Source organism: Anas acuta, chromosome Z (assembly GCF_963932015.1).
Source record: "Anas acuta chromosome Z, bAnaAcu1.1, whole genome shotgun sequence".
NCBI classification, from domain to species: Eukaryota; Metazoa; Chordata; class Aves; order Anseriformes; family Anatidae; genus Anas; species Anas acuta.
Genome location: NC_089017.1, coordinates 42,928,250 through 42,949,359, shown reverse-complemented (window position 1 = coordinate 42,949,359; position 21,110 = coordinate 42,928,250). Strand labels below are relative to the sequence as shown.

The 21,110-nt window shown below is 45.0% G+C and overlaps 1 protein-coding gene across 3 annotated transcripts in view; it reads right to left on the bottom strand.

Annotated features, from left to right (window-relative positions):
* The window catches only part of SYK (spleen associated tyrosine kinase), a 55,957-nt gene extending 35,879 nt beyond the window's left edge, over positions 1-20,078 (bottom strand). For 2 of the 3 annotated variants that reach the window (XM_068666961.1, XM_068666963.1), the window contains exon 1: positions 19,782-20,078. The gene's annotated coding sequence lies outside the window, so the exon portion shown is untranslated. Of the gene's footprint in view, positions 1-12,805; positions 12,836-19,781 lie in introns of all 3 variants that reach the window. The other variant, XM_068666962.1, reaches the window with a different exon arrangement.
* Between the last annotated feature and the right edge of the window lie 1,032 nt (positions 20,079-21,110).

Below are 21,110 nucleotides of genomic sequence, written 5' to 3'. Positions count from 1 at the left end.
GTGAGAGTGGAGTGTATTAAGCTGTGCCTAGGGGTGGATGAAGAAGTGAGTCGACAGGTAACAATTAAAGGACAGGCTAACATGGATGACACTGTTGTGGGTGTTTACTTCAGGCCACCTGATCAGGAAGAGAAAGTCAACGAGGCTTCCTACACACAGCTGAAAGTAGCCTCATGGTCACAGCTCCTGGTTATTATGGTGGACTTCAATCACTCTGACATCTGCTGGGAAGACCACACACCTACGCACAAACAGTTTTCCTTCAGATCATTGGTGATAACTTTTTGACACAGGTGGTGGAGGAGACAGTAAGAAATGTGCTGCTGGACCTTGTACTAACAAAGAAAGAAGGACTGGTTGCAGACTAGATGGGTAGGAGCAGCCTTGGCTGCAGTGACCGACAATGATATGGTGGTGTTCAGGATCCTATGTGGAGGAGGAAGCAGGGCAATAAGGATTGAAACCCTGGACTTCAGAAGACAAAACTTTAGCCTCTTGAAGGACCTACTTGAAAGAATCTCATTAGTTAGGGCCCTAGAAGGAAGGGGGTCCAAAAGAGCTGGTCAATATTCAAGCATCACTTCCTCCAAGCTCAAGGTTGGTACATCCCTGTGAGAAAGAAGGCAAGCAAAAGGGGCAGGAGACCTGCATGGGTGAGAAAGGAAATCCTGGCAAAACTCAAACAGAAGAAGGAAGTATACAGAATGTGGAAAAAGGGACAGGCCACTTGGGAGGAATATAGGAATGTTGTCAGAGTATGCAGAGATGTGATGAGGAAGGCTAAGGTCCGTTTGGAATTAAATCTGGCAAGGGATGTCAAGGACAACAAGAAGGGCTTCTTCAAATACATCAGTAGCAAAAGGAAGACTTGGGAAAAGTCTTTTGACACTGTCTCCCATAACAACCTCATAGGCAAGCTCAGAAAGTGTGGGATAGATGAGTAGATGGTGAGGTGGACTGAGAACTGGCTGGATGGCAGAGCTCAGAGGGTTGTGCTCAGAGGTGCTGTGTATAGATGGAGGCATGTAGCTAGCGGTGTCTCTCACGGATCAGTACTAGGTCCAGTTTTGCTCAACTTACTCATCAGTGAACTGGATGAAGAGACAGAGTGCACACTCAGGTGGTTTGCTGATGATACAAAACTGGGAGGAGTGGCTGATACACCAGGGGGCTGTGAGAGATCTGGACAGGCTGCACAGCTGAGCAGTGAGGAACCTCATGAAGTTCAACAAAGTCCTGCACCCAGGGAGGGATAATCCAATGCACCAATACAGGCTGGGGGCTGACCTGCTGGAGTGCAGGACTGTGGAGAAGGAGCTGGGATTCCTGGTGGCAGCACGTTAACCACCAGTAAGCAATGTGCCCTTGCAGCCAAGAAGGCCAATGGTATCCTGAGGTGCATTAGGAAGAGTGTTGCCAGAAGACTGAGGGAAGTAATTTCCCCCCCTTTACTCAGTCCTGGTTAGGCCACACTCGGAGTATTGTGTCCAGTTCTGGACTCCCAAGTACAAGATGAACATGTTGCTGCTAGAGTGAGCCCAAAAGAAGGCTATGATAGACACGGAGCATCTGTCATACAAAGAGAGGCTCAGAGAGCTGAGCCTGTTTAGCTTGGAGAAGAGCAGAGTGAGGGGGGATCATATCAATGCATTTAAGTATCTGAAACACAGGATGTTCCATCTGAATATGAGAAAAAAGTTCTTTACTCTGAGAGTGACAAAATGGTAGAAAATGTTGCCATGAGGACTAGAGGAGTCTCCTTCTCTGGAGATATTCAAAATGTGATGTAATCCTGGGAAATGCACTCCTGAAGCCCTGATTGAGCAGAAAGGATGGAATACATGAATTCCAGAGACCACGTCCAAACTCAGCCACACTGTGACTCCGTGAGCCCATGATCAGGAGACACTTTTGTACTGTGAAGGTGACTGAGGACTGGAACAGGTTCCCCAGGGAGGTGGTACAGTCTCCATCCTTGGAGATATTTAAAACACCTTCAGGACGTGGTCCTGGCAGCCTGCTGTAGGTGAGCCTGCTGGAGTGTGGACATTTTCCATGATGACCTCCAGAGGCCCCTTCCACCCTCAGCCATTCCATCCTGTCAAGGGATTTCCCTTTGCCTTTTCCCAGAACTGAGTCCTTCTTCCCTGGCAGGTCTCACACAAGGTGAACTGGGCCATCTGATGGGACTGAGGAGGTCACCAGGGCTCCCTTGCCTGCACTGCTCCCCAGCCCGTTGCTGAGCCTTTGTGCTTGAGGGCACCAGTCTCTCATCACAGGACCCAACAGGCCTGAAGATGAGCAAGTTGCCGCAAGGTTGGCAATGTCCCACTAGGCAGGCTTTCCCCCCTTGGGGTGTTTGCCATCCTTGCTGAGCAGCTTTGCAGGGCAGCCACAGAGCCCCCTGTGATGTCAGCAGCATGAGTGTAACTGGGTGTGAGCTCTGCATTTGGCAGAGGCCACAGGTGCTGTCCCTGCACACTTCGTCCAGGGCTCGTGTGGGCACACACACAAGTTGTGCAGGCTCGAGCAGGGCTGTGGGCATGCTCGCCAATTATTGGCCTTGTGGGGAGCAGCAGTTCTACACGCTGAGCCAAGGCAGCCCCTGCCAGTGCTGCTGTCCCTGCTGCCTGCCTGTAGGGTGCTGAGGGTCCCACAGAGCGGCTGTCCCGTGCCTGTGGGTATGACGAGGGAGCTGGGGCTGTGAGCAGTCCTGAAGGCTTCCAGTCAATTGCTGTACCTTTCCTGACCGCCTCCTTCAGGTACCCTGGGCTAACTCAAGCTTTGACTGGGATGCAGAACTGGGACTCCACGGCCTTGGGCATGCCAGCTCTTCCCCCAGCGCTTCCTGACAGGAGGCCAGAGCCCACCTTGGGCTTGAAGCGTGGGCCAGTGTGGAGGACATCAGGGCTTCCCTTCCTGCTCTCTTCCTACTAGTCTTCGCACATCCAACAGACACAGACGCAAATCCCATCGTGCCCCACATGTCTGCCCTGCCCCAGCTCCTGCCAAGCTCCCGGGCGGGACGCTCCACCATGAGCCGCACGTGTTCCCCCTGCCCAGGGAAGGCCCTCTGACCAAAGCTGCACCAGAGGCTGCCATCGCTGCTTCTCAGCCCACCAGGAGCCCCCTGGGAAGCCTTTGCCACCTCTCTCCCACAGTGTTCTTGGGCTCTCCCTGCTTTCACACTCAAAGTGCAAGGAACTCTGGGCCACTCAGCATGTCTCTCTTGGCAGGACGTGGCGTTGCGCGCTGAGGAACTCCTGGAGGAGAGCAGCCCTGCTGTGACGGGCAGCAGCAGCCAGCTGCAGCAGGTGGGGCCAGCTGAGGCAGCAGCAGACTGCCCATGCCCCATCTGCCTCGACAACACCACAGACGCAGCCTACGTGGACCCATGCTCCCACCGCTTCTGCTATGCCTGCATCCAGCGCTGGGGCAGAGGGAGCAACACCTGCCCACTCTTCAGGCAGCTGTTTGAGTGGGTGGTGCACAGGCTGTGAGAAGATGACGAGCGTGAGGAGTACGGAGTCAGCTCGTCTGCCCGCCACAGTAGGAACCGTGCCAGAGAAAGAGTGCGCAGCAGATCCCTGCAGCAGCGCTACAACTCGCGCAGACGGCCCAGCAGCTGTGGCCCCTCAGCTGGCAGGAGGGGACCTGTGGGGCCCAACCGAGCATCCAGGGGCGGCACAGCTGCGGGGCCTGCAAATGCCACCCCCCGGCAGGCTCATGCATGCAAGGCTCCTTGGGACCAACCCTACAGCATGTAGGGGAGCGCTTGGGAGGCCTGTGGCGCTAATCTTCATCTACTCTGGTTGGGAAGCACCAGGAGCTGGGATCTTTGAAATCTTTTACTTCCAATAAATGCCCAGATACATTTCTGTGAGGGTGCTTTTCTACACCAAAGAACTGTCTCCTCTAAGGAAGGCTTTCCAACATGGTCTCACAGGGGGGAGTGTTTTGTGGAGCACACAATGATTGCATTTAATGCAAATGCCAAAGTAGAAGGCACATCCCTCACCCTCTTCCAGGCTCCCACTTCCCAGAACGAGCCCATGGCTGTCCCAGCCCTTTGGCCAGCACCCAGCTTGCAGGTCCTGAGGAACTGCGTCTCGTGCAGCTGCCAGGAATGGAATACAGGCCATGCTCACAGCCCCGTCCCCGCTGTGCACCCCAGCCCGAGGGACCTAGTACTTGAACAGGTTGCCCAGAGAGGCGGCAGAGTCTCCATCCTTAGAGGACTTCAGAAGGTCACCCTGACATGGTCCCAGGCAACCTTCATTAGAAAGCCCTGGTATAGCAAGTGTGTGGACTATATGATCTTCAGAGGTTCCTTCCAACCTCAGCCTCTATGTGATTCTGTGAGCCTGTGATCAGGAGGCACTTTTGTACTGTGAAGGTGACTGAGGACTGGAACAGATTGCCCAGGGAGGTTGTACAGTCTCCATCCTTGGAGATACTCAGATGCCATCAGGACACGGTGCTGTGCAGCCTGCTGTAGGTGAGCCTGCTGGAGTGTGGACATTTTCCAAGATGACCTCAAGAAGTCCCTTCCACGTTCAGCCAGCCATTCTGTCCTCCGAAGGGCTTTCCCTTTTCCTTTCCTAGCACTGAGTCCTTCTTCCCTGATAGCTGCCATAGGTGGGGAATTAGGGTATTGACATTTTGCTGTTGGATTAATCATTCTACTCCATTTATCTTCTCCACTGTACTGCTCTGTCTCTTAAGGTTGTACTAGATTATCTCACATGCCTTTTCAAACCTAAATGATTCTATATGATTTTATAACCGAGGTTTTAGATGCAGTCACTGTCTGGAATTTTGGAATAAAAAAATAAATAAATGGATTTGTCTTTTCACTTCTCTTTTCTTTTTAATTTGTACTACTGAACAGAATGTAAAAATCTCCTTCAAACACTAATTTGTTCTGCAAATGTGGCCTTGTTTCGTATGAATAATCAAGACGTTTACAATTTTGAGAGGAAGCCTGTGGGCAATGATGCATTCTTGGCATAACAGACACCTCTGTAAGCCAATTACATTTTTCCTCGTAGATGGTTCTTCCAACACAATAAATGACAGAAGAAAAAAAGAAAAAAAAAGAAAAAGAAAAAGTTCCAGGTGCAAGACTTTTCTTTCGCTTGGCTTTCACTGCCATGCCTACAGGCTGACCTCCCCACAAAAAGACAACAAACATATTGAAGCAAAGTCATCTAGGCTAGAAGCCCATCCTCACTCAAAGACAGGTGCTTCTCAGCTAGGCCAAAATATAAGAGAAGTAACAGCATGTATGTTTAATTGTGCTTCCTATGCCCTAAATTAAATTTATCCACAATTCATTGTAATGAGAAAAAATTAAGCAACATCTTTGGATTCCCCTCTTCACCTGGCTTCTTTAAGCATCCTTCTGATGGTACCCAAGAGAACACAAGGAATTGTTCTTCTTAGGAAGACTTAGGAAGGCTGCATGGCTATGACAAGACCTAGAGTACAGGCAAATGCTCTACTGTCTAAAATTTTCCAGTAAGAGGTTTCTGTTCTATGAATTTATTATTTTATATATATATATTTTTGCAAACAATGTTTATATGCTATGACTAATGCCCTCCTGTAATGGATTAATTTTAAATTATTTTTCCCTTTTTATCAGTTTGTAGTTTCTAGACCAGGAAAAAAAATCTACAGGTTAAAAAGCAGATTATTGTTTATGGATTTCAGACAACGTTTCTTTACCACTGCTAATATATGAAGAATAACCAGTGTTTGACAACACTGGGAGATGTTTGAACTAATGTAGTGCCCCAGTGAAGTGCAAGGAGACAAATATACACACAAAACCTTAGATAATGTTTAAAAACTTCAAATTTGGAGGAATTTCTGAGTTTGAGATGGCTCTTTTCTTTGGCTGGACCTTCATGTTTTGCCTTCATTTTTGGAGTTTAATGTCCTTCTAGTAAGATAGTAGAAGTTTTTTTCCCTCCTCTCAGTTCCTTCAGAGGACATCTAATTCTGAGCTCATCGAGTTACCACAGTTAAAAATGTGAGGTTCTGAGATGGAGATTCAGTCCCCAAAGGCTGAAGGAAGTACATGAGACATGTACTTGAGTGTAGAGGCGTCTCTCCCCATAGCCAAAAAATGTGACTTTTAAGGAAGCTAAAATGCAAACAAAGATCGTGGTTATCTAATATGTGGGGTGTGGGGAGAAGGGGGGGGAAGTATTATGCAAATACATAAGAAAATCAGTTACGCACTTCCCTTTGGGTAACTTCCTCATCAATGTTGCAGAGAGTGGGTGCTCCAGACATAATACATGAGTTTAGCATCTCAGCCTTTTCATCCATGGAGAGAGGTAGAACATTTTTACAAAACAGAGGAGCAAAACTTAGGAAAACACACCTTGAAAGTGTTTGAAAGAATCTGTGCTGATCATACAGCTACCCATAGCTTACTCCTCTTTGACCTGCTATGTTTAGACAAGGATAAGGCTAAAATCATGGTGTTACTGAAAGGTTTTCTTCGCAGTGAGCACAGTGTTACTGAGGTATTGATCTCCACTGTACGTAAAAAATAATAAATAGGAAATATGAATCTCACTACAAAGATAAACCAAGAATATGGAAGGAGACTTAGGGTCAGCCAAGTGATTACTGTACTCATCCAACTATAAAAAGAGCAAAGGACTGAATTAGGACAAAAGATCAAAAGACATGCAATGGTGAAACAGAGCTCTGAGTAAGCTCTTTATTTGAACAGTTAATTTTTCCATTCCTTTGTTTTTCAAAGTAATATTCTGTGGGCAGTCAAGGAACAAAGGAAGTATAGTTCAGAGCAAATGTCTTCCTCATGGTCAAGACTTAAGAAATATTTACTAGACAGAATGATAAAAATACAGTGCAACAATTTGTTCTAGCACAGGGTGATACGAGGGTCAGGCTGGGGGTTAGGGAAAGGTTCTGCACCCAGAGGGTGGTTGGGCACTGGGACAGGCTCCCCAGGGCAGTGGGAAAGGCACTGAGCCTGCCGGAGTTCAAGAAGTGTTTGGACAACGCTCAATACATTAAGCATTGTGGTATTTTCAGTTTTCTATAATCTTAATAGTATATTCCATAATTATATACATTCTGTTATGATTAGCATAAAGGCATTATAAATTTATTGTTATCACCTCACAGATATTTACATCTTTATGCATTTGGAGCAGATATTTACATCCGTGTAGTATTTTGACAAATACAATGGATAATAATAATTAAGGTTGACCTTTCTGACCTACTGAAAAAATCTAAGATCTTATTAATTCAGCTAGTAACACTGATGATTTTTACAGCTTTTGTAGATAGTGACATCTCTGAACAACGTCCATTCATCATAACGAAAGAGATGGGTATAGTGCTGGCATAAAGAAAAAGGTGACATCCACAGGATCGCCACCACATTTCTTGCAGTATGTTAGTCTTCTTCAGGGAAGTATCCTAGCTTTGTATTGAAGCCTAGGACAGTCCATCTCAGTATCCATGTACTGCATCTCTCACCAGCTTACAGTCTACAGCAGCTTTTCCACCACTCATCTTTGGACCTCCATCTCTATGAGAGAATTCATGACTTTTATTCATGAGTTTTCTCCAATGTCTCCATGAGAAGTTTTCTTCCTATAGTCAAGTTAATTTATCTGATTTCTGTAGCTTCCGTCTGAGCATCTAAGCATTATGCTGCACTATTTTTATTCTACACTTCAGACTCTACAATATGCTTTCTTTCATAGAATCATTAAGATTGGAAAAGACCTCTGAGATCACCTGGTCCAACCATCCCCCTAGCACCAATATCACCCACTAAACCATGTCCCTTAGCACCACATCCAACCATTTCTTAAACACACCCATGGACGGTGACTCCACCACTTCCCTGGGAAACCCACTCCAATGCCTGACTACTCTTACTGAGAAGAAATGTCTCATAATTTCCAAACTGAACCTTCCCTGGCACAACTTGAGGCCATTCCCTCTAGTCCTGTCACTAGTTACCTGTGAGAAGAGGCTGACCCCCAGCTCCCCACACCTTCCTTTCAGGTAGGTGTAGAGAGAATGAGGTCTCCCCTGAGTTTCCTCTTCTCCAGACTAAACAATCCCAGTTCCCTCAGCTGCTCCTCATGGGACTGGTGTTCTAGGCCCTTCACTAGCTTCATAGCCCTTCTCTGGACATGCTCCAGGGCTTCGATGTCCTTCTTGTAGTGAGGAGCCCAAAACTGAACACAGTACTCGAGGTGTGGCCTCACCAGAACAGAGTCCAGGGGGATGATCACCTCCCTGGTCCTGCTGGCTACACTATTCCTGGTAACAGCCAGAACCAGTTGGCCTTCTGTTGCTCCACACACACTCCCAGGCAATGCTGACAGATACACAAAGCATATCTGTTAGACTTCAAGCAAATTTCGCTGATACTATTTCTTCAGCTTTTGTCTCTCATTAGCACTTTTATCAGACATCTGTTTTGGGAGCCAAGTTCCATATTTTACTTTATAGCAGTTCAGTTTCAGAAGCATTTTCATACTTTCAAATAATTCTGATTTCTCACAGTGTTTTTATGATAACTACAGTGATCCTGCTAGGCTGTTTAAACAATGAGATGTACATTTAACAGAATTGTAGCTTAAATAAAGTCTGTCTGGGAACAAGCCTCTGGTCACTAGTAATCACAACAGCAGCAGCTGATGTGTACTGAGAAGCGTGTGGGGCTTGCGACATCTCAGGAGGTGTGTGAGGGGGTGCCTGGGCCCTGCCTCTTGGCCTCTGTGCTCTGTGTGCACTGTGTCTAGAGGCACCAGCCTGCAGGCAACAGCCTCAAGAGAGGGCCTGGCACAAGCTGGGCACAGCCAGCTGAAGCACAGTCATCTCGAATGCCAGGCAGTCACATATAACCCACCCCTAGAGAACGCCAGCACCCACGGCAGTTTGCATGGCAGTCCATAGGGTGGCCATTAGAAGGGCAGAACACCCTGTCACTCTGTCAGTGGGTGGCCCTATCTGGTCACCTGCTCTGCTCACTAGCAGGCCTGGGCTGGGGCCTTGGAGGCCTCCCCAGCCACAACAAAACACATTAAACAATATTCTGTCAGGTGTGTGGCAAGGAGGAGGCACAGACATGGTGACCACCCAGCAGACAGCCATGCCCTCTGCTTCTGTTCCTCTCATGCTCTGTGGGATTGAACTCTGGCAACCAGGCAGCTCATGCGACCACCCAGCTCTCAGGCTGTGGGCTGTGCTTGGTGCTACTCCTGAGACCTACCTGCCTCAGTGGGGGAAACGTTAGTTGGTCCATAAACTAGTGAGGCTGAGACCGAAAGTGCTTTAAACAAGGATCACCAAGGCACTAGGAATACTAGACCCTAGGAAATTAGGAATACTGAGGTTAAGCCAAAGGACAGTACAGTACCATCTGAGGATGGCTCCACAGGGAGAGTACAGATCTGCAGTTCACATCTGCAGGGAATAAAAAGAAAAGCCAAAGCTCCACCTGAGTTGATACTGGCCAATGTGGTGTCAAATAAACAAGGCCTTACTTGCCAAGTATGTCAATAGTGAGATTAGTTCAAAGGAAAACATTGAACTGCTACCTAATGGAGGTGTTAACCTAACAAGTAAGGATGAGGCTAGCCAACTTGTACCCATTTACAGAAAGAGCAAGAAGGCATAAGAGAAGACCCAGGAAACTACACACCTGCTAGTCTAACCTCCATTCCTAGAAAAGTTATGGAGAAGATTTTTTCTGGGGGATCCTGAAAGTTGGTTAAAGAACAAACCTATTACCAGGAATAGTCAACATCGGTTCATCAAGGGAAAATCCTGCCTTATTAACCTGATCTTCTATGATAAAGTGACTCACTTGCTGGACAAAGAGAAAGCAGCAGATGTAATCTTTCTTGAATTTAGTAAGGTATTTACTGTTGTCCCACACAGTATCCCTCTGGATAAATTCTTCAGCTGTGAGATAAACAGTTTCGTGCTACACGGGGTGATGAACTGGCTCAAAAGTAGTGCTGAAAATGTTGTGAATGGGGCTACATCTAGCTGGCAGATGGTCTCCAGTGGTGTTTGCCAGGGGTCAGTTCTAGGTCCAGTTCTGTTCAACACTGTTATCAATGATCTGGATACAGGAGTGGAATATATCCTCAGCAAGTTTGCCAGTGACACTAAACTGGGAGGTGCTGTTGACTCCCTGGAGGGAAGGGAGGCCGTGTAGAGGGATCTAGATAGATTAGAGCAGTGGACAATCAGTAACAACATGAAGTTCAAAAAAGGAAAATGCCACATGATACACCTAGCATGCAGTAATGCTGAACATAGCTACAGACTAGGAGGCCAGTGGCTATAGAGCAGCTCAGCAGAAAGGGATTTGGGGGTGCTGGTCAGCAGCAGGCTCAACATGAGCCAGTAGCACGCCCTGGCAGCCAAGAGGGCAAACCACATTTTGGGGTGCATTAAAAAGTATAGTTGGCTATTCAGAAGGGGTCATTTTGCTGCTGTATTTAGCACTGACTTGAATATTGTATGCAGTTCTGGGCTTCTCAATATGTAAAGAACGTGCATCTAGAGGAGGGCAACAAAGCTGATAAAAAGGCTGGAAGGCATGTCCTGTGAGGATAAGCTGAGGACACTGGCGTTGTCCAGTCTGAAGAAAAGGAGGCCAAGAGGTGATTTTATGGCTGTCTACAACGTATTGAGGAGGGGAAGTGAAGAAGCCAGTGCTAGTCTCTCTCACCGTGACAGGACATGTGGGAATGGCACAAAGAACCTCCAGTGGCGGTTTGGACTGGATATCATGAAAAATTTCTTGATTCTGAGGCTTCCTAGTAAGGTGGTTGATGCCCCAGACCTGTCATTATTCAAGAGGCATTTTGACAATGTGCTTATTAATATTCTTTAACCTTTGTTTAGCCCTGAAGTGTTTAGGTAGTTGGACTAGATGGTTTTTGAAGGTCTCTTCTAACTGAACTGTATCTAAGATATAGAATATAGTAGCTTTGAGCCCAGAAGATTTTTCTGCTGAGCAGTTCACAACCTGAGTCTAATAATACCGTTAGTAACAAGTGGGATTGTCCATCTGTGCCAGGTTGTGTGCTCTCACGATTCTGAATGTCAGTGGCCTTGCTGTTAGCTTTCTCATCTGAAGTAAAAACAGTGTTTGCTCTAGTTAATGTAACTCCTCAGCATTTTGGCCACATGAGAACAAAAACCTGCTTGTTGAACAAGTTACACTTCATCTACCAGGTTTAGAGTAAACACCAATTATCTACTCCTTTGTACCAAAGTCATTCATCCAAAGAACTGGAAAAAAATCACAAACATTTAAAAGTATTACCAGCTTCAAAAAAAAAACCCTGTCATTTTAAAAATATTTTTGTTTGGATGTGCTTTCCAGAGTCATTTCTATCTGTACTGAAGATGGTTAGATAGATGTTTTTATCTACACTGAACCATGACAGAAAAGCCTTCAGTTATTTGAAACTGCATCTGACACTCTGATATCATCAGACGACTCCAGGCACTATAGCTAGTGAAATATTTCCTGAGGAAATTTTACTTGACTTGGCAGCACTATTACTGTCCTATTACAAGGCAAACAGATGCTTAGAAAAAGCACCATGTATGTTATTCAGGGGCTTCCTATGCTCACAGTAGGAATTCTAAAACAAACAAACAAACAAATAAAATAGAATTTGTTCTGGTGCTCATAAAGTGTCTTTAGCTGCCTTCCATGAGCTTCTGTACTTAGTATATGGAGAGCCATTGCTCAACAAAAAAAACCATCTTTAACTGATGCTGGGTATCTATTTTCTCTCTTCCACAACACATTCCTTTTCACACTCTTCTGTCTTTGGAAGAATATTCACATTTCACAGTTTTCCTCTAAAAACCTTTTGATACTTTGAACTTTAAAATGCTCAGAATGTTACTGAAACTAACTAAATAAATACTGCCAGACAAATAAACAAAGCTTTCTCTTCTCTCTTTTTGTTTTTCTTTAGGAAAAAAAAAATCACAAAAATATCAACACTTCCTTTCCCCTTCTTAGAATGCTCAACTAGTCAGTAGTTCTTTGCCTCCTTTGCCAGGGAGCTCTTACGCTGTCACAAATGCAATGATTGCCCCTGGCTAAAGATACCTCCTGTCAAAGCAAGCATTCCTATCTAAAAACAGGTAGCATCATTTATATAGAAGCATGCTGCCTTTGGGGCAAAGTAGTTTACTTTGATCAGTACTCATTAAGCCACCATCCAGAAAAGCGGACCCACTATTTGCTAACATCCAAAAGAAAGTAATCAAGATATTCCAGGAAGACCCTTGTCTAGTCTCCTGAGAAACAGTTTTCCTTCTGTGACAAGATGTGAACAGACCTTTTTGGGTCCAGCTTGCCCTTCACCAACACAGATGCTTAGAAAAAGCACCATGTATACTATTCAGGGGTGTCCTATGCTCACTGTATGAACTATAAAACAAACAAACAAACAAAATGTAATTTGTCCCACCAGCTTTGGGCTCTTCAGTGACTGCAGAAGAGTACATGCGTAACTGTCTCTTCTCAGAGCTGACAAAACAGACTGGGCAGAGGTGCCCTTAGAAAAATGTATTTGGGGAGCCAAAAGCTACCTCTAAGTACTTGAATTACTGAGCCGATATATAAAGTTTTTATATATATGTATCAAGTTCTTCTCTTTTTTTTTTTTTTTTCTGTTTGTTTGTTTCATATTTAGTGCCTTTCCAGACAAAATAGCACTCAAACAGTAGAAAGTAAAGCACTGTTACGTACCATAGAGGCTATCACTGCTGCTAGACAGAGCTGTGAAATGAACATATAAAGTCATTCAGAACATGTGAAGAGCAAAACAAAAATATTATCAGTCTACTTGAAAGAAGAATTGCTAAAAATAACAGCAACTTCCCATCCAATGGCCTGGGTATTTTCAGGTTCATTGACAGAGTGACACTGAGCATGTCAGCATAGCATGTTTCCAGATGGAATATATTCTTTTCACAGAAGACTTGGGTTGTAAACCAGAGGCTGCTACAACAAAATAGTTATGAGCAAGAAGTCACAGTAAAATCAAAACACATCAAAATGTCACTAAAATTTCCTAAATACTTCCCTTCCTTCTCTCCCTCCTCCTCCTTCCCTCCCCCCCCCCCCCCCCCCCCCCCACACACACACACTTTTTTTGTCTCTTTTTCTCTTCCTTGGGGAGGGCTGGTCAGAGGGGAAGAGGTGGTAATGTGATATTAGTTTACACAGCTAGACTGCCAACATTAAGGATCAGTTTCTTAAATAAAATCTGTTGAATAATTTTCTAGTTAGAAGCCAGATCAAAGGAAGGAAGGCTTCTCCAAAAATAGTATCTTCCAGCAATGGGGCCAGCTCTTCCTGGCTAGCTTTTATGAAGACACATATATTACAAAGGTAGACTACATAATGAAAATACACTACTACCAATCAGCACATCATTGAATCAACAGTCCAGTCTAAGGGACAGGAAACCCTTTTAGCTAGCAAATGACCACTTGGATGAACTGTACCCTTACTTCTCATGTAAAATATGAGAACGTTCGAGAACTGCAATGCAGAGAGAGATGAGCCCTCTCCTTCCTCCCACAGAGGAAGCCCATTTGCAGCACCTGGACCAGTGAAAGACTCTCAACAAGGCACGTTTATCACTCTGGGCAGAGAGAGGATGCACCTGGCCTCAACACGTTCTGGGCCAACAAGCAGTATTTCCCTAGCTCTTGCATGACAAACTGCCAATCTGGAAAAAAATAGCTCATAGTCAGGCTTCTTTACTCATGGTGTACAGTCCTCTGTGCAATGTCAGTGATTACACTGCCAAATGGTCCAGTGGTAGTAGTTGTTACAGCAGGCTAACAGAAGATTGCATCCTTTGTTGCAGCAAGAGGGTCCAGTGGATTTGAATTCACTCTTCCTCTGCCCGATATTTTCCTGCACTTCTGTGCACCTGTCCAGATCTTTGTTATGCTGACTGGATGGAGATAGTCACAAAGTAGTTCAGCTAACCGGAAGCAGCAGCAGTTTCTTGCCTCATGTGACGTGAGGAGAAAATATTCACTCGATACCACCTGCCTCACCTCCCACTGTGATTTGGGGCCTGTCCTAACGTATGCATGACCAGAACTGGTCAGAACTACGCTCTTTGTCTCGATGCTCATTATTTTAAATAACACGTAGAATCATAGAATGGCTTGTATTGGAAGACACCTTAAAAACCATCTAATTCCAACCCCCTTCCATGGGCAGGGACACCTCCCACCAGACCAGGCTGCCCAAAGCCCCATCTAGCCTGGCCTTGAACACCTCCAGGGATGGGGCATCCACAGCTTTCTCTGGGCAACCTGTGCCAGTGCCTCACCGCACTCACAGTAAAGAATTTCTTCCTTATATCTAATGTAAACCTACCCTCTTTTAGTTTAAAACCACTGCTCCTTGTCCTATCACTATGCTCTTTGACAAAGAGTCCCTCCCCAGCTTTCCTGTAGGCTCCCTTTAGGTACTAGAAGGCCACTCTAAGGTCTCCCTGGAGCTTTCTCTTCCCCAGGCTGAACAACCCCAACTTCCTCAGCCTGTCTTCATAGGAGAGGTGCTCCAACCCTTTGATTGTCTTCATGGCCCTCCTCTGGACTTGCTTCAACAGGTCTGATTATGCAGGGGGCTCCAGAACTAAATGAAGTACCCCAGATGGGGTCTCATGGGAGCAAAGTAGAAAGGAAGAATCACCTCCTTCGCCCTGCTGGCCACACTTCTGATGTCTCTCAGGAAATGTTTGGCTTTCTGGGCTACAAGCGCATATTGACAGCTCATGCTGAGCTTCTTGTAAATCAAGATTCCTAAGTTCTTCTCCTCAGGGCTGCTTTCAGTCTGTTCTCCACCCACTTTGTACATGTGCTTGGTATAGCCCCAGCCCAGAAGCAGGACCTTGCACTTGGTCTTGTTGAATGCCATGAGGTTCACACAGGCCCACCTCTAAAGCCTGTCAAGCTCCCTTTGGATGGCATCCCTTCCCTCCAGTGTGTCAACTACACCACAGAGCTTGGTGTGATTCTTAGAAATTTGCATGATGGTACCCTAATTCAAAAGATAGCTAATCCTACTACTTGATTTACAAAAATAATCCTTACTTAAACATATGATTGGCTTTACTAACTTTTGAGTAAAATATCATGTATTCTTTGAAATGCAGTTGTAAGTTCTAACACCGCATGTCAAAGAGAGACTACATTAATGTTTCTTCCTTCACTTACATTCCCTGTATTTCAGATATTGGAGACCTTCATGTTGCCAAAGTCTTGCTTTTGTTTTTACATACAGTGAACTTGTTGTCTTGATTTGCATTATCAAATTTGGGCTGAGTTTCCCATAGTCGGAACCTATCCAAAACTGCCTGCTTAGAGCACCCGCCAGCTTGCTTTTCTGTGTTCTTTACAAACAATATGTTAAAAAGGGGGGGTTAATTCAAATTTTCCTGTGCCATGTTTTTAAAGAGGTTGAAAGAAATCTGTCTTTATAGTAAGTTTCTAGCCACAGTTTTTCAATCTAAATTAAGAAGCCAACTTTTCAGGCAACCCTACCAAAAATCAAGAAATAGCGTTTCTAAAAAACATTACGACATTGTTTTTAACTAAGATTAACTCTGCTGAAATTTGTCAAGCCAGTTGTGAAATCTGAACGAGAATTTTTAAAAGCAGAACTTCACACTTGGTGATCAGCAGTGACATCCATTTTAACATTTTAGCTCATCATCCTGAAGTCTAATTCTGTTCTCAGATATACTTGCTTTAACTAAGAGAAACCCCACAGGCTTTTACATGTTTTAAACACTGTGGTCTAAAAAATAAAGAGTTTTTCCTTTTCTCACTTACTTCATTATCTAGTCCAAGGAAAGGAGAATAATAAGAGAGACTGTGTAGGAGGATGAGTGCAGGACAGCTGTGGCTGGTGCATTCAGTGTTGACCCCTGGTCCTTTTACTCATTTCACTGGATCTGTTGCTTAAGATAAGAATTTTTAAGTATTAAAAAAAAAAAAAAAATGTCAAACGTTATTTTTGTTTACTTTATAACGTTAAAATATTTAGTTGATTGTGCACCCATTTCCCTGGCATATATATTCTACTCTAACACTTCCTGCCTGTGTTTTCTCTAGCTACCTCCAAACACAATTGTGATTCCTGCAGTCCTGTAATTTCAGCTCCATCCCCAGCCTAGGAGTTACTGTGTGGATTTATGAGGCTAGATTTACATACTAGTGCCTCAAATCCTACTTTTTTTACAAAAGTTTTTTGTGCCTCTGATCTCTTTACTAAGCATCAGCTCTGAAATATTCCCTGTGCTGTCTCCTTGCATTTTGAAAGGAAGAGAAATTGCTGTATATATTAGGATTTATCCATCCAGGACACCTGGTATCCCATACCTGATCTGAAGAACACTGTCCCAAGGCAAGGAAAGACAAAGCCAGACAAATGGCAAGGTAGTTCTAGCCATTTAAATTAACATATTTCCAACATAAGCTAGTTACAAACTGAGTGATAGTGAAACTGCACAAAGCAGTACTCTGTATCATACTTCTGCATGCTTGCTATTTAGATTCTAATACTTGCTAAATTTGTAGTTGCTCTGGTACGTGGTAAAGCGGAAAGGCTTGCAGCGTCTTGCAAATACAGGGGTTTCCTTAGAACATGAGGATCCCAGCAGGTCTCAAAAACATTCTCCCTTTCTTTTCTTTCAACAAACATGTTTAAAGAAGTGGCCACTTAGTCACTGTATGTACAGGGACAGGAAGTTATGACCTAAATTTAGCTTTGGAATGTAAAGACAGGCTGCAAAGTTTTATTTTATTTTTCTGAGGCAGGTGTCAAACATATCAATTTTCCATTCCTCCATCAATTTCTGTATTCCACTGGTTTGATGCAAGAGCATAAAGGCTCCTTCACACTTCTTGCACTTGCAACGCTCACGTTTACTCATTGCCCCAACAAGCAACACAGAAGTTGGTGTCCAAGGGTTTTCTTTTGCTTAATTTTATGCCTCCACGTTACCCTGTATCATGAAATTAAAAGCTACATCACACTAGCTATGTAACCTTCCTGCTGAAACCTAAAATTACAGGCTGAAAATGCAGATGTTAACCATAATTTTGTGATAAATGTATTTTTACTACACTCAAAATAAGTACTAATAATTGTGTACTTTACTACCATCTGCAGTGTAAGAAGATCCTGCAAAACCCAGGGTTTCTCTTTTTCTTAGAAGAGAAAACAAAATGCTTAACTGAAGCTGCAAAAATTTTTAACGTTTCTTTGCCAAAGCATAGCAAATGTTAGGAATGTTTATCTGTGCAAGCATTCCTAGAAATGCCAGCTAAAACATCAAAAAGTGAGCTAATGTCACCTTTTTCACCAATATTTTAGTTTGTCAAAGATAAGCAAAATTACTGTTAAATTGGATTATGAAACTGTTTCTCTGTAATAAATTGCTTTCCCCCCTCCCCCTCCTAAACTAGAAATTAAGAAGCTGATCCTGCAAACCCTTGCAAGGTGAAATGTTTTCATTCTTATGACTGAACCTTATTACTCGTGCTCACAAACATCGTCTTTTAAAAAAGACTCTTCACTCTAGATCCAAAGACATGGGTAGCCTGAGTGGTACACATGTTTGTCCCAAGTTAGGAACTCACATAAGCACATGATTATATCTAAGTACAAAATAAATAATTTAAATAGCTCATTGGGATGATTTCTCTGTAATTGTTACTCATATTCAAAGATATGTATTGCATTCCATTTAAGTAAGATATAAAACATATAAGATCCCATTTTCAGCTCTGTTACTCTGCAGCTAAACATTCAGCTGATGTGCACACAACAGATCTCCAGGCACTGATGAGAAAAGCTAAAGATACAAAGTCCACAAAGCTAAAAGAAAAACAACAACAAACTCTCAATTTTCAGTTGGTACAGATGCAACAAACACAACTGCTTACAGTCATAACATTCTAACCAGGAACACCAGCAGCAGACTCATTGCTTTCTGCTAAATACTGCATATTGTAAAAGCATTTAGGAAGGAAAAAAATAAAAATAAAAATAAAAATTACAAAATAAAAAGGTAAAAATTATGATTGTGATCCCAAGACCTCTAAACACAATGTACAATTCAGAGGTAACTTCTCTCACTCCTAATGTTTCTGGCAGAACAGATGCAAAAGAAAGGATGGAAGACTGTGATTACATCTCCATATAATATTTTTTGTTACCAGTATCTTCACAGGTGCTTAAATGCAGCTTATAATTTTACCATCAGTCTTATAAAACGTTATTTTGTTCTCAACATAACCTGCCATCTGCTTCTAAAAACAATTTTCTTTTTCTGTCTTCATGCAACTTTGGGTTGAGTCCTGCACTTGTGTCAGAACCACAGTGTGAAAATGGAAGAGAAACACAGTTCACCCTTCATTTTTTGGTGTGAACATTTCTAAAAAGAAGCAAAACCAATTGTTTCAAATGTTTTGGGATTTTGCAGTTACTTCAAGTGAATTTGAAATTTGAAGCAATTATTTACCTCTACCTATTTCAGTCTTTTGCGGGCATGTTAATTGATTCCAAACCCTTTAGTTGAAACTATTTTGTCTTCACCAAACCATATTTTTTCTCCCCCACAGGAAAACTGTCAGAATATAAAGAACATTCAAACTTCCTTATTTGTCTGTCTATCACTCAATGCTCAACAGAGGGATAAAAAAAAAAAAAAAAGAAAAAAGTCATAGTTCCTCTAAGTGGGCTGCCTCAATGTGCTGCACTCTGCTGTACTTTACGGCCTCCACGCCTGTAAAAACACACAGCTTCAGATGCTGATACTAGCCCTGCACCGGATGGCTGTGCCCATGGATTAGGCGGCAGATCCAGCCCAAAGTGTCAGGAGACCTAAGCTTCCTCGGACAAAAAGAGCATGAAAGAAGCCCAACAGAAAAGAACATTAAAAAGTAAATAAATCAGGAGCAGATCATTCCCTTAAAAGGAACAATTTTGTTTTAAAATGGAAGTATTTTACAATGTATCACACTATCTGTAGAATCAGTGCCACCTAACAAAAGCATTGCTCAGCGTTGGCCCTGAAAACATCCCTTCAACCAGCACAAAGTTTAAGCAGCGTGGCGGTAAAAAAAGAAAATTAAATGAACGTTGGCACACACAAGAAGTGATCAGCAATGAGTTGGCCATCAGGCCCGCAGTGCCCCACTTTCAACACTTCTAGTAACACTCTATGGTTGCTTTGTCAGAAACAAAATAAGGAAGTTTGATAAGAGAGAAGCCCGTTTTTAGAGACATTTTGTCGGGTGTCAAGTCTTTGCCATATCATGCACCGCTCAGAAGCCCTACAGCGGCTCGCTGTTGTGCAGATTTCGCTCTGTTTAAAACCCATCTCCACCTGCGCATAGTAACATCTATTTTTCCCCGTTGAAATTCCAGATTTGGGTTTCTTGGGCGCCGGCACTGCGCTCTGCACCTCTTTCCCCGACGTCTCCCCCCCGGCGCATCGTCCGGAGCCCCGTTTGCCGGCCGCTCCCTCCCGACGGGCGACGCCGGTGCCGGGGCCCCGCAGCCCCCCGTCCCCCAACCTCCCTCCGCCCGGAGGGGGTCTGGATGCCCCCCACACCGCCCCACACACACACCGCCCCACACCGCCCGGCGGAGCGGCCGCCCCTACAGCCCCGGCCCCGCTGCTCACCGCCGCTCGCTCGGACGCCGCCGCCGCCGCCGCCTCCTGCCTCTGCCTCCGGGAGCGAAGCGGGGCAGGGCGGCTCCCCCGGGCCGTGCTGATCCGTGCCGAGCCGTGCCGAGCCGTGCCGAGCCGTGCCGGGCCGTGCCGGGCCGCCGAAGCGCCAGGAGCGGGGCTGGACCCGCACTGGGCTCCGCGGGAGCCGCCGCTTCCTCGTTTTCTCTCGCAGCCCCGGCTACTTCCTCAAGGGGTGTCTGTCTGTCTGTCTGTCTGCGCGCTCGCCCTCCTCTGGCACGGCCGCTGCCGCCGAGCCCCGGACCCCTCCCCCGGGCACGGCCCCAGACCGCGCGGGGCTCAGCGCCGCTCCCGGCGTGCAGGAGCCGAGGGCGTCAAAGGTGGGAGGGAAGGAATAAAGGCGAGTGGTGGAGTCCCGTGTGTTTCGGGACCCTGGTGGGTTTGGGGGAGAAAATCGCTTTTGGAGGAGGGAAACAGTTTCCCACTGAAGCGATGCAGGGGCCCGTCATAGGACGGCATCTCCCCTTTGTCCTCTACTTCGCTCAAAATGTATTTCAGTCAAAAATATTTTCTAGTTTTGTAGCCGCTCCTGGTGTGGAGGAGACTCCCCTGCCTCCAAACACAGCTAAAGGAAGCTCCCTCTTCAAAACCTCCTCAGCACCCCAGGTGACGGGGAGCCAATTCCCACCCAGGTGGCCCAATGCAGCTGAAAGGTGGCAGCCATCCCCCTCCAGGGAACAACTGATCCTGGGAGGGCAAGTGGCACCCTCAGACTCGGTGAGGGTGGCATGTCTCCATCATCTGTGACTCTGCAGTGTCGCACACAGGCTGTCCATGGTGGGCTCTCTTTTCTCATTGCAAAATGGATTGCATCCCTTTTAGTTAGTACGGTTGCCAAAGTACAAAAGCCTCATGTCTCCTGCTGGTTAAAAAGATTTCTGTTTTTGCTCTGTTTCAGTGAAGGACTTGTAATTGCTTTAGGGTAGATACACCTCATATTGGCACTGCCTACGTGATAGAAAAAAGCAAAGAATTTACAAAGCCTGATTCCTGGATATGTCTTAATGGCATGGCTCTTTTCCTAACAATGTTCAAGTGTGAACAAGGCATAATATGCAGGAAATGGCTTTTGGAAAGTCGTTACAGTGCTATGAACTCGTTTTTAAGTAGAAGTCTCATCTTCAACCAGTAAAAAAAATCATAAATATTTAAAGACTTCAAATTATACATGAGCAAGATTACTGGACCTGCCCAGAGTGGATTTAACTTTATTCATAGCAGGCAATATGGTGCTGTGTCTGGGATTTTGGCTGAAACAGTATC